Below are 12,718 nucleotides of genomic sequence, written 5' to 3' on the forward strand. Positions count from 1 at the left end.
TTCCGCAAGACGACGACGTGCGGACTCCCATAATGATCATGACACAAAAATTAGATGCTGCTGCTTAAAGGTTTAAGGACACGAAACATCGAAGCTCATCAGGGCACCAGGACGGAATGGGTGTAACCCATCTTTCTGCGTCGACAGTAATTTATATGCGCAAGTCTGAGAAATATTTTAAATGTTTGCGTAACGCGAGTCTGATGCGTGGCGTGGTAAACAGCCCACTGTTTAGCTAGTGGGACTGGGGAAACCGCCTAAAAGCTACGTCCAGGCTGGATGGCACACAGGCCGCCGTCGTTAATGCGTCGGCCGTACTCGAAGGGGGACGGGCACACCACCCCTTGATGGAAACGGGCGCCTTAACACACACTGCTGTCGGCTATCAGAGCGTGTTCACACATTAGCAAATTTGGGCTCATACAGAGTTATGGTTTCCGTGTACTAACAGCGAAATGAGCGGAGGGATGGGAAATGACCGAGGTACAGTAAGTGCTCTTCACTGTACATCATACGGAGGCTGTCGGATTACATATGTGGGTGCAGCAATATTGTTCAAGTATATGGAATCGATATCAGGTCGGAGGGATAAATCCAGCCTATATAAAGAGTGGTTGCGCGAATGATCGCTATATTGTTTATCTGGCGGGAGAGTGTAAGAGAAATGCTGAAAATCTTCACTGGCGGACATTCGAAGAAAGACGTCGATATCTGCCCAGAAATTCAACAATAAGTTTCTTTAGGGTGGAACCTAAGAGTATTTCGCAGCCCCTAATAAATCGATACCACAGATATCACGATGACCAAATCAGATTAGTAACAGCTCACAGAAGGAAAGCGAGCGAATTTTGATAGATGGCGCCATAAAAAGTACGCTCTTCGTAGTGATTCGCAGAATTTGGGAGTAGATGCAGGTAAAGGTAATTTAATACGAACTTTGTAAAGCGAAGGCGGAAGCTAGGTGGGGAGGGGAGGGGAGCAATAAGGCGGGAGCAGAGCCAGGACGCAGGCGTGTGCCGCCCCTCCGACGCCGCTACCCCCACCACCGCCGGCGCCGGCACCTACAAGTAGAGCGACGCCAGCGCCGGCTCGCAGTCGCGCAGCCGCCGCCTCCCTGCTCGCACATCGCCGCCTCTGCCTGCAGGTAGGACGCGCTGCGGCTCGCGCCACGCGCCAAGCGCCAAGCAAACGCCTGCTTTTTGCACGCTGCCTTTGCTGTGCAAAAGTCTGTTACATACTGTTTAATTTTACTGTACAGAGACCAATATGTAGAGATTCACTCTCTATTTCCTTGTACCCTCTTGTAGTCTGACGTAATTTCGATTGTTTATTTCTTGGTAACATGACAGTTCGGCATAAACTCAAATTTAAAAGTCAGACTTCTCTCTGTGTTGTCTTTGAAAACGAATACTACTGATTCAAATATGAGTCCTATTCCACAAAAAATAGACGAGAAAATTCAAAGAGGGGTTATCAGCTTGCATATTGTTTCGCATTTGCCGCAACAGACGATAGAATCGCGCGTAAAAGTGTCATTCCTGTTAAATTTAGTACTTCTCACTTCAAAATTCGCTGTATATACACTATATTTTTCATTTTTATACTAACTGTCTGACCACGAACTTTGCCTCCCGTGCTGAAAGTAATTTCGTTTATCTGGGAATGAAATACGCGCTTAAAACTTTCAAAATTATTCACAGATTTCAATCGCCAATGTTTTCTCTGTTGTAAATAAAAGGCAAATGATAAAATTTAGCTTCTGAAATATTCCTTCAAGTTTTCTGATATACTTTAGGGGATTGTTGATGTAGCCACAGGGTGTGAAACGCAACATTCGCAGGTCACTGAGAAATGTTAATTTACATCTGCGACAGATCTCACTTTTCATACATTTGAACCGCTGATCTCATCTGTAATCTGTTAAAACGTGAACGAATAACATAGGTCATTGTATATTGTTTCTTCGGAGACATGGTAATGCTATAATGTGCATAAAAAACAAGCGTTATGACATTACTAAATTTGTGTAAATTTCAGCTCTGCAACGTGAAACTGAAGAGTAAGGTAAGATATCGACAGGAACCGTAAATTATATTGAATTATTTGTTTTTCTTTGTTGTCATATTGTCATGTATTGTCATGTTATGTACACATTCCATAGAAATGAATCACCAATCTTGGACGGAGCATTTATGGTACGCTGGTTAAGTACAGCGCAAATTTTCCGCAATTTTCCTTTGACACATTAGAAAATATCAAGTATATTTCAATGAATATTCCATAAACAAAAATAGTTAGATAATAAAAGCCAGTCCATAAGTTCTCAGTCACGTTGTGACAATCTTTCTGTCTAGAGATAATTTCTTACTCCAGTAAGAGCATTTAAAAAGTTTTCGTATAATGCAGATCAAGTTAGTTTAAATTAAATGAAAAAATCTAAATCAAAACTATGTGGATGACGTTAGTCTTCCAACAAACAGAAATGCAACTAAGATAAATTTTTAAAAAAATATTTAAATTCTTGACATAATTTGTCAGTCGATTCAAAAGTGTTTCAAGTTTTTCGATTTCCTACATTTTTGTTTTGACAACACGATACAACATGTTCGCAGTAAGTGTATTTGCTAGAGCACTGCAAGCATGGGAACTTTAACCAGAAGGGCGATACAAAGTAAGACTGTTTTTACATTGAGATAAAGTAGTTGACAACAAAAATTATATGTAACAGAAAAAAAACAGAGGATAGATGCAATATCCTATATTAATTTAATCATATGTTACTATGATCTGTTTTCACATAGCCAAGTAATCATGAACAATGACAGCTAAGAAGAGCGCAGAAGATGAACATTGATGTTTTAAATACAGGTGGAGTTTTACATTCCCAAATTTCATATGTTGTATATCATGTTCATTGTAACGTTTTATTACATACGAAATATTTATGAGTCATCAGGCCTTAAACAGAATCTCTGTAAAACAAAAAAGAGACATGCTGACAATTACATACCTTTTAAATTTCTTGTTTAACATTATATTCGTTACTTCTATCGTATGTGTTCATTTTAATTCTAGCAGACGAACAGTTTATGGTAAGTTTATTATTTTTGTTGACAGTATCTACTTAAGTAATGCTGACTGTAATTATATTCCCAGGTATCTAACTTTAATTCACCCATTTCTATGGTAATACGTAAATAACACTCAGTCTATCTTCGCTGACCAACAAGACATTAGAAATTCCCACCAGGTCCCTAAACACGCTTGTAAATAAATGTATGCTCTGAAACAGTACTGAACCTGCTGTGGCGTATGCTTCGTAATCCTATTGTTGAATTTTGGGATTCTTGTTACCGTGTTTATCCATGTTTTCAAAATAAATATATATGTTGTGGAGCCACCTCCTTTAAAATACAATACGCTTTTACCTATTTTTGGTACCCAATGATGTTCCCACATCTAAAAGCATTTTTCTGTGAGCCTTGGAATTTGCAGAAATAAAGCGAGATCCGCACAGATAAGTACTGGAGAATGTCTGCGAAGAAAAAAAAAAAAAAAAAAAAAAAAAAAACACTTGGTGTTTCTCAGTAGAAGACGCTGTAAGAACCATATCTAGAATTCATTTGGTAACATGAATCTGTATCCCACAAGCCACCGTACTATGTGTGGCTGATTGTATATGAAACATCAGAATCACTTTCCCCCTTTCCTGTTCCATTCGCGAATGATAAGCAGAAAGGATGATTATCGGTACTCCTCTATAGCGGGTGTAAATGATAGCAGTTTACAACGTGTAAACATGAATTACAGGGAGGGGAAAGGAGGGTGGGAAATCGTGACGAGTAGTCGCACAGGGCACTGTGGTAATGCAATGGCGAAAGTTGAAAATTTGTGCCAGACCGGGAATCGAATCCGGATTTACCGCTACTCATGAACGGCCCCTAACCGTCTCAAATTTCCAACTTATCGCACGCTGCAATGCAGCGCCGCTCGTCCATTAAACTCACCACTTGCAAATCCTGATTCCGGTAGGAGTTCGGGAGATATTTGCGCATTCGCCTGAAACAAAACTCGTGGAGCTGTCCCCTTTTTAAAAAATACCGACAGCTCATCGACGTTTGTTTCAGAGCAAATGTACAAATATCGTCTGAACTCTTACGGGAATCACTATTTGCGAGTAGTGAGTTTAATGAATGAGAAACTCTGCATTGCAGCGTGCAGTAAGTTGGAAATCAGAGTCGGTTAGGGACCGTTCATGGGAAGCGGTAAATCCGGGTTCGAGTCTCGGTCCGGGACAAATTTTCAACTTCCGCCGTTGCATTGGAACAATTCCCTGTGCGGCTAGCCGTAACGATATTCCACCCATCCTGTCCCTTTCCTCCCCCTTCCTGCAGTTCATGTTTGTATCTATGTACCAGCCGCGTCATCACGAGTGACGTCTGTTCTGTCGCACATGTCCGACAGAACAGACACCCCTCACATATATACATGTTGTTCCAAAAAAACATCGACAAACTTTAGAGACAGGTTCCTTACACCAAAACAAGAAAAAGAGGCTAATAAACAAGGTCTCTAAAGCGCATACCTTAAAAGATATGAGCACTTATTCGTCTTCGATGCTATGAAACATCTACTGCTAGCTCTTTGCTTTTCATATTTTGGAAGGAGGTAGTACAGACCAAAATAAGAAAGAAATGCCGGTATAAATGGGCTCTAAAATGCAAACCTTAAGAGTTCTGGGCTCTTGGTCAGTAGAAAAGACGTGTTTCACACTAGCAAAGATGAACAAGTGCTCATAGCTCTTAACGTATGCATTTTAGAGCCCATGCTTACTAGACTTCTTTACTTGTTTCTGAGTAAGGAATCTGTCCTTAAGGTTTGTTGGTATTTTTGCGGACACCCTGTATACAACGTACCACAGTAGTGTAGGGGACGTCGAGACGAACAATTTCATACAGGGCACTTGTGGTCTATCAAGCCGGAAAAAACCTCAAATCAGCCCACAAAAGAAACCTAAACTGCAGCACATGTCTACTGCGCAATATTTGGAATACCCTCTCGTCCTCGTATGTCACCGGTTTAATCGTTCATAACTGCTTGCAGCTCACTTCTTTTCCTCGCTAATATCGTTCAGGTTAAACGAGCGTTGTTCTTGCACTTGCAAATTGTAAAATTGACGTTTGTGTAAATTATACCTCAAATTTACATAATCTGTAAGTGCAAGAACAACGTAAGTTTAATGCACAAGAGAAAAATAAATGAGCTTCAAACGGTTAAGTCCGACTAATCCGGTGGCATTAATAGGGCGAGAGTATATTTAAAATTTTGGGCGGCACGCATGCGCTGTAGCTTAATCGACCTTTGTAGGCCGAATTTAGGTTTTTTTCCGTACTTGATAAAGTACAAGTGTCCTGTATCAAATTCTTCGTCTTGACTTCCCCCACACCACTGCAAACACGTTATTGTTTCTGTAATCTTCCTCTTCTGGTCACAACACGAGGTATAATTTCGTGGAAATAACGTTCGAAATTAGAATCTCGAAACTATGAGAGCAAGGAGAAGTACAGCGTCTTCCTTTAGATTTCGTTGACCATATCTGGGATGACTTCGTGCTGTTTAAAAAGTTTTATTATCTATTCTGCTCATTCAGTTTGGTAAGTATCCTAAACCAACGAACAATACTCAAGAATTAACTGAAAGGGGGTTTCGTAATCAACCTCCTAAGTGGGTGAACTAGCTTCCTTAGAAGTCTTTCAGTAAATCCGAGTCTAACACTGCACATCCCCCAGTCTAAATTTACTATCACTCATTGCTCTTGAACGAAGGTAACACAATAATGACATCTACCGTACATGCACCCTTCTATGCTATTTTCATTGGATTCAGTCCACAACTATATCTCAGTTTATGTAAATAACACTTGTTTTACGTTTGCAAATAAATCCTTCCATTCCCTCCGTTTTTACTCTTTTGACTATGACCCCAAATAACGAGAAGGTTCTGAGCGCTTTATACCGCAAGACTGCTGCTTGATGTAGGTGTCTGTGAGCTGCAAAATACGAAGGGACGACGACACGCTCGATACGAAGTATTAGTTATTTAAGTCCCTTTATGTTAACATTACTGCAATACACAGTACGATTGTCCTAGCATAAGACAACTGAGCACGAAGGGTTTCCTGTTATTTTCCGTACAGCTTACTTCTTGATAGGGCAGAAGCATTCACGCTAGATACAGAAGATTTGATTTTGTGGTTACTCATTTTCCCATAAGATATTATTTTCCATCGTTTGAAAAAAATGCTGATATGTTTTGAACAGTGGGATGTTTGGCTTCAAATGGTCATAATTTTAAGGTTGCCACCACCAGTTGAACACGTTTGGTAAGTATACGAATTGCATCAATCACGTGACAAACCTCACGCACGATATTTGCCGACGGAGCACAAGAAAACGTCTGTAGTTGTCTGTTCGGCCACTGTCACTAAGGTTATCGATTTTCATGAAACGTGTCACAGCGTACGGACACAGTCCAAGGACGACGCATAGTCGAGTTCTCACGACAAATAGTTCCTTATTACTGTGAGCCGCCTCGCTTCTTCTGTATCGCGTCAGAAATACAAATGTAACTGCTGGTGGCAGAAAACAGAGAGAAGAAAGCCAGGTTAAATGTAAGCTATGACATTAATCCTGCTACTCACAAATTCATAATTGAGGTAAAATACACTTAGAGACTGTTCCCCATTGTGAGGCAAAGAGCGCAGTCACCTTCTCGGAAAAATTTTTAAGAGCAAGACAGAACCTCCGTCTTAGGCCGATTCAATTATTTTCAGCCGGTTCAAAAAACAAATATCTTTCTTTAGACCGTCACAAATGCGAAAGTCACTCGGCGGCATATTTGGCTTCTAGAATTAACACTCAGATGTATATCTATAAAGTACGGTATATCTAACAATGGTTTCTGAATGTGTTGCCCACCAATACAAGAAGGATAATACAGTTCTTCAACGTTTCAGAGGGCTCGAATTCAACGTTTCTCGTACGTTACAGGTATTTTCCTGTAACTTTCACGTTGTTGGTAACCTGAAGGACGATATGAACATGTACAGTCTTTGGGTACGTGAATGACTTGGTTCAATTGAGGTCCAGTAAAATGACAAAATGCTGACAGAAAATTTTATGAAGAGAGGAATAAACTTACCTGATGAAAATACTAACTAACCTCACTCTAACAGTGTGTATAACTCACACGTGTCATGGTAGGAGCTACGTTTCACTGTTCCTGGGACTGAATGACATTCTGATTGTAAGATACGTCAATGACCAGTCACTCTTGCCACAAAATCTCACGTTGCCGTTCGAGATTACACGAGTACCATGTCAGTGACGTCTCTGACATGGTGGATAGTCCAAAGGTGGGATTACCCTTCAGTGTTTCTCATGCTAGGAAGTCACAGCGCCGGCCGTTGTGGCCGTGCGGTTCTAGGCACTTCAGTCTGGACCCGCGTGACCGCTACGGTCGCAGGTTCGAATCCTGCCTCGGGCATGGATGTGTGTGATGTCCTTAGGTTAGTTAGGTTTAAGTAGTTCTAAGTTCTAGGGGACTGATGACCACAGATGTTAAGTCCCATAGTGCTCAGAGCCATTTTGAAGTCACAGTTTTTGGACAACGAATGCAAGAGTCGTCATCTTCAAAAGTAGGATTAGATATGTCACGCTACTCTTTAAGATACGTGAAATGTATTATTTGTAGTCGTGAATGCAGACTACCACAAGCTGTACGAGGGCCGTTCAATATGTAATATCCCACATCTTTTTCGCAGAACATATTTATTGTTAAGAGTCAGTATTTGGTGACAATATACATAAACATGTCTTGTCCATGTCCAATTTTTCTACGTAGTCTCCATCACGTTCTACGGCCGTACGCTAACGCTGAGGAAGAGCATGTATTCCCTGCCGGTAAAAGCTCTCGTCCTGCAGGCGTAGCCATGTTTTCACTGCATGACTGACACACTCGTCATCTTCAAAGTGTGTTCCCCGTAGAGAATCTTTTAAGCGGCCCAAAGAGATGGAAGTCCGAGGGTGCCAGGTCTGGACTGTAGGGTGGATGAGGCAATGATGCCCAGTAGCTGTGGCAGGACGTCCCGGGCGTGGCAGATCACAGAGCTCTGTTTCTGCATTTCCTGGGACTGTAACTTTCCTTACCCGTCGCCCAGCTGCACTCCTATCAACTGCAGCATCGCCATACACTGCACAAAAACGTTTATTGATGTTCACCACGGTTTCTTTTTCTGTACACAAGAATACAATAACAGCATTCTGCTTGTAACGTGAGTCGTATGTAGACGCCATTTTGACGCAGTCCTACGGATCTTCCATCTGCCAGAACGGTCCGAAACTTCACTGGCGCACAGAACAGTCATCAAATGTGAAGCACCTACAAGGACGTTTGTCTACGTATATTAATGGCTTTTTTTTAAAAATGTGAGTCTTTAGTTTTTAAACAACCCTCGTATAAGGGACTGACAATTGAAATTTGTGCCGGACCGGGACTCGAAATACGACTTCCTGCTTTACGCCAGCGGTCGCCTCAACCACTTTTTCTATCCGTGCACGCCTCACGAACAATCTCAAACTTTCATATGTCATCGTTCCTGCGTCACAACCTGTACTCGTACACACATAATATAATTCCCGTACAGGGGAGGGCATTTTAATTGAGAGTCACTGTCCAGTATCGGCCGATAGATACAATATTGCACTGGAATATAGTATTTATGTTGTTAAGAAGAACAATGCAATGTTCCTTCGGGCATTCCTCTCAACTGAAATGTTCCCCGGTGTACGGGAATTGGGTAATGTCTGTACGAGTACAGGTTGTGAGGCAGGTACAACAACATATGGAAGTATGTGACTGCACGTCAGCCACCAAAGAGGTTAAGGCGACCGCTTGCGTAAAGCGGTGAAATTTGGGTTCGACTCCCAGTCCGGCATAAATTTTCATTGCCGTTATTCTCTTACACAGCTGGTAGTCGTTCATATTCGCAACTGTACAGTGCCTGTTCCTTCCGATTTACATCATTTTTCTTAATAATACAGGCACTACAGTATCGTACTCCTTGAGATAGTGGGCAAATGGCAAAATACTATACGGTTGCCCAGCATCTAGATGCAGCCGCATTGACTCTAAGTACAGTTCTTCAACCTTTAACGCGTCGTGCAAACATCCCTACAATCTCAAACGCTCTCCTAAAAATTCCGAAAATCCTTGACGTAGTCTTCTCTGAAGGCTTCTTTAGATCTACGATGATCGAGACGCAGCATATCATTCACGTCATGTATAATCGTCACATATCACAAACACGACACTACGATTTTCGAGTATCCGTTGCAGCCCCTATACTCACTTAAGAGACATTTCTCACACATCGCGAAGGAAATGTGCTACTGTGCACGAAGGAAGAAACACCTTAACTACTAGATGTCTGAAACTACCCCTCGGGTTTTCGCAGCCAACCGTGGTATAAGAATTAACTTCATTCCCGTATAAAATGATACGTGAGTCATCTGACCACAGAAAACATTCACATTCTTCCGCGGTCCGCTGTCGGTGCTTCATTTCGCACCGTTGATGACCAATTTTCTGGAAACCAGGAAACAATATTCCATTATGACGACGCCCAGGATCAGTTCTTGGTAGCGATGCGATCTCCAGTAATTAGATGCGACACATGCGGGCTGTCACGGTCTATCATGGTCGCGATTCAGGTCTGTCTTCTCTGTTAAATTCCACGTACGACGCCATATCTCCCACTTCTAGGAAGCCCGCAGGGTAATCATGGTCGTCATTTAGCTTTGTCTTGGCTGTTAAATTCCCCGTATGTCAGAATATTTGCCACTTCTAGGAAACCCATAGGGTAGTACACGATGATATAGCTACACATATCAAAAAAAAGTTTTGCATCACCTCTGTTCCGAGAGTTCCGGAACCTGTACAGAAAATTGGAATAGAATCAACATAAACATCATTTCCGCCCTTTTAATTGCTCATGAAAACTACACATTGCATGTTGTACCACCATACAGCGAGACCTTCCGAGGTGTTGGTCCTCACTGATGTACGCACCGGTACCTCTAATACCCTGTAGCACGTCGTCTTGCATTGATGCATGCCTGTATTCGTCGTGGCTTACTATCCTCAAGTTCATCACGGCACTGTTGGTCCATACTGCCCCACTCCTCAACGGCGTTTCGGCGTAGATCCCTCGGAGTGGTTGGTGGGTCACGTCGTCCATAAACAGCCCTTTTCGATCTATCCCAGTATTCATGTCTGGAGAACATGCTGGTCAGTCTAGTCGAGCGATGTCGTTATCCTGAAGTAAGCCATTCACAAGATGTGCACGATGGGTGCGCGAATTGTCGTCCATGAAGACGAATGCCTCGCTAATATACTGCCGATATAGTTGCACTATCGGTCGGAGTATGGCATTCACGTATCGTACAGGCGTTACGGTGCCTTCCATGACCACCAGCGACGTACGTCGACCCCACATAATGCCACCCCAAAACAGCACGGCACCCCCAAATGGTTCAAATGGCTCTGAGCTCTATGGGACTCAACTGCTGTGGTCATCAGTCCCCTAGAACTTAGAACTACTTAAACCTAACTAACCTAAGGACATCACACACATCCATGCGCGAGGCAGGATTCGAACCTGCGACCGTAGCAGTCGCACGGTTCCGGACTGCGCGCCTAGAACCGCGAGACCACCGCGGCCGGCACGGCACCCCCACCTTGCTGCACTCACTGGATAGTGTGTCTAAGGCGTTCAACCTGACAGTGTTGCCTCCAAACATGTCTACAATGATTGTCTAGTAGAAGGCATATGCAACACTCATCGGTGAGGAGAACGAGATGCCAAACCTAAGCCGTCCATTCGGCATGTTGTTGGGCCCATTTGTACCGGGCTGTATGGTGTAGTGGTTGCAAAGCTGGACGTCGCCATGGACGTCGGGAGTGAAGTTGCACATCATGCAGCCTATTGTGCACGGTTTGAGTCGTAAGACCTCGTCCTGTGGCTGCACGAAAAGCACTATTCAACATGGTGGCGTTGTTGTCAGGGTTCCTCCGAGCCACAATCCGTAGGTAGCGGTCATCCACTGCAGTAGTAGTCCTTGGGCGGCCTGAGCGAGGCATGCCATCGACAGTTCCTGTCTCTTTGTGTCTCCACTATGTCCGAACAACATCGCTTTGGTTCACTCAGAGACGCCTGGACCCTTCCCTTGTTAAGAGCCCTTCCTGGGATAAAGTAACAATGCGGACGCTATCGAACTGGGGTATTGACCGTCGAGGCATGGTTGAACTACAGACAACACGAGCCGTGTACTTCCTTCCTTATGGAATGACTGAAACTGATCGGCTGTCGGACCCCCTCCGTCTAATAGGCGCTGCTCATGCACGGCTGTTTACATCTTCGGGCGGGTTTAGTGACGTCTCTGAACAGTCAAAGGGACTGTGTCTGTGATTCAATATCCACAGTCAACGTCTATCTTCAGGAGTTCTGTGAACTGGGGTGATGCAAAACTTTTTTTGATGTGTGTTTGAAGTTTGATACCTCTTCATACGATGAAGTTTAGTTCACCCTCCCGAATAGCTGCGCTCTTTAGCATGTCGCTTCTGGCACTTGGGGAGGCTCGCCAATCACGGATCGAATCCTGGCGGCGTATTAACGACGAAACCGGTGTGCCGGCCAAGCTGGATGTGGTTTTTTAGGTGGTTTCCCATAGCCAACTAGGTGAATAATTGTCCGTAAATGGTTGCAAAGTTCTGGTTATATACGAGGGGCGGCCACGAATGCGAAGCTTTACGTGTCCGGTTACTACTGCAACCAGACCAGCGCTCACCTGCAGTAAGAAGAGACGAAATCAATCTGTACAGGCAGTTTCTTTCTATACAGTTTGATTGATTAACAGCCCATTGTATCATCGCAGGCGGTTGACTCAACAGCAGCTAAATGCACCCACCACATCTGGAGTCTAACCCACCGCCAATCAACAGATGGTCGTAATCAGCCCCCTGGTACCACAGCAACTTGGTCACTCTCCACTAGTTAGACAATCATCGCCACTTCTCCCGATCCACGAGCCCTGCTCAAGAAGCAAGATAGCCAAAATATAACGTATTCCTCCGAAATACCGACGTCTTCAGAAGTTAACCCCGTGGCTTGCGACTGAGGGCGGTAGGATATCAAACGGGCCGACTTGGGGCAGGAGAGGCATCACAGGACATTTTAATTTCCAGTGTCTATACTTTTACAAATAAATTCATCAAACTTTGTCAGCAACACCAGGAAGGATTCAGGATTCACACCCATTGCAGTGAAAGTTCGAAAACATAACAAAATAATTTTTTTTACGTGCGAAATTTCATCATTTTTTCCAGTTACTAATGGCTGCATTTGTTGCTATAGGTACACTTTTCTTCATAAGTTAGAGAGATTCTTCAATGAATTTTGCACAGCATACATACCATACTCACGGGTGTATGAAACTCTAGAATTTATTTAATTTATGAAAAAACTAATGAAATATTATATTTTAAACTTCGTGTTTGGAAAAAACACAAATTTTATAGTTAATTACCTCAATTTTTACCACAGTTTTTAATAGATTTGGAAAATTCTAGAGTTTCATACACCTTTAAGTATGGTTTGTAT

General features: G+C 43.0%; 1 protein-coding gene across 5 annotated transcripts in view; it reads left to right on the forward strand.

Annotated features, from left to right (window-relative positions):
- Positions 1-1,024: 1,024 nt before the first annotated feature.
- The window catches only part of LOC126471575 (serine/threonine-protein kinase NIM1), a 510,574-nt gene continuing 498,880 nt past the window's right edge, over positions 1,025-12,718 (forward strand). Inside the window, exon 1 of one of the 5 annotated variants that reach the window (XM_050099805.1) lies at positions 1,025-1,144. The gene's annotated coding sequence lies outside the window, so the exon portion shown is untranslated. The remainder of the gene's footprint in view (positions 1,145-12,718) is intronic. The other 4 variants (XM_050099802.1, XM_050099803.1, XM_050099801.1 and 1 more) reach the window with 4 other exon arrangements.

This window comes from Schistocerca serialis, chromosome 3, assembly GCF_023864345.2.
Source record: "Schistocerca serialis cubense isolate TAMUIC-IGC-003099 chromosome 3, iqSchSeri2.2, whole genome shotgun sequence".
Taxonomy (NCBI): Eukaryota; Metazoa; Arthropoda; class Insecta; order Orthoptera; family Acrididae; genus Schistocerca; species Schistocerca serialis.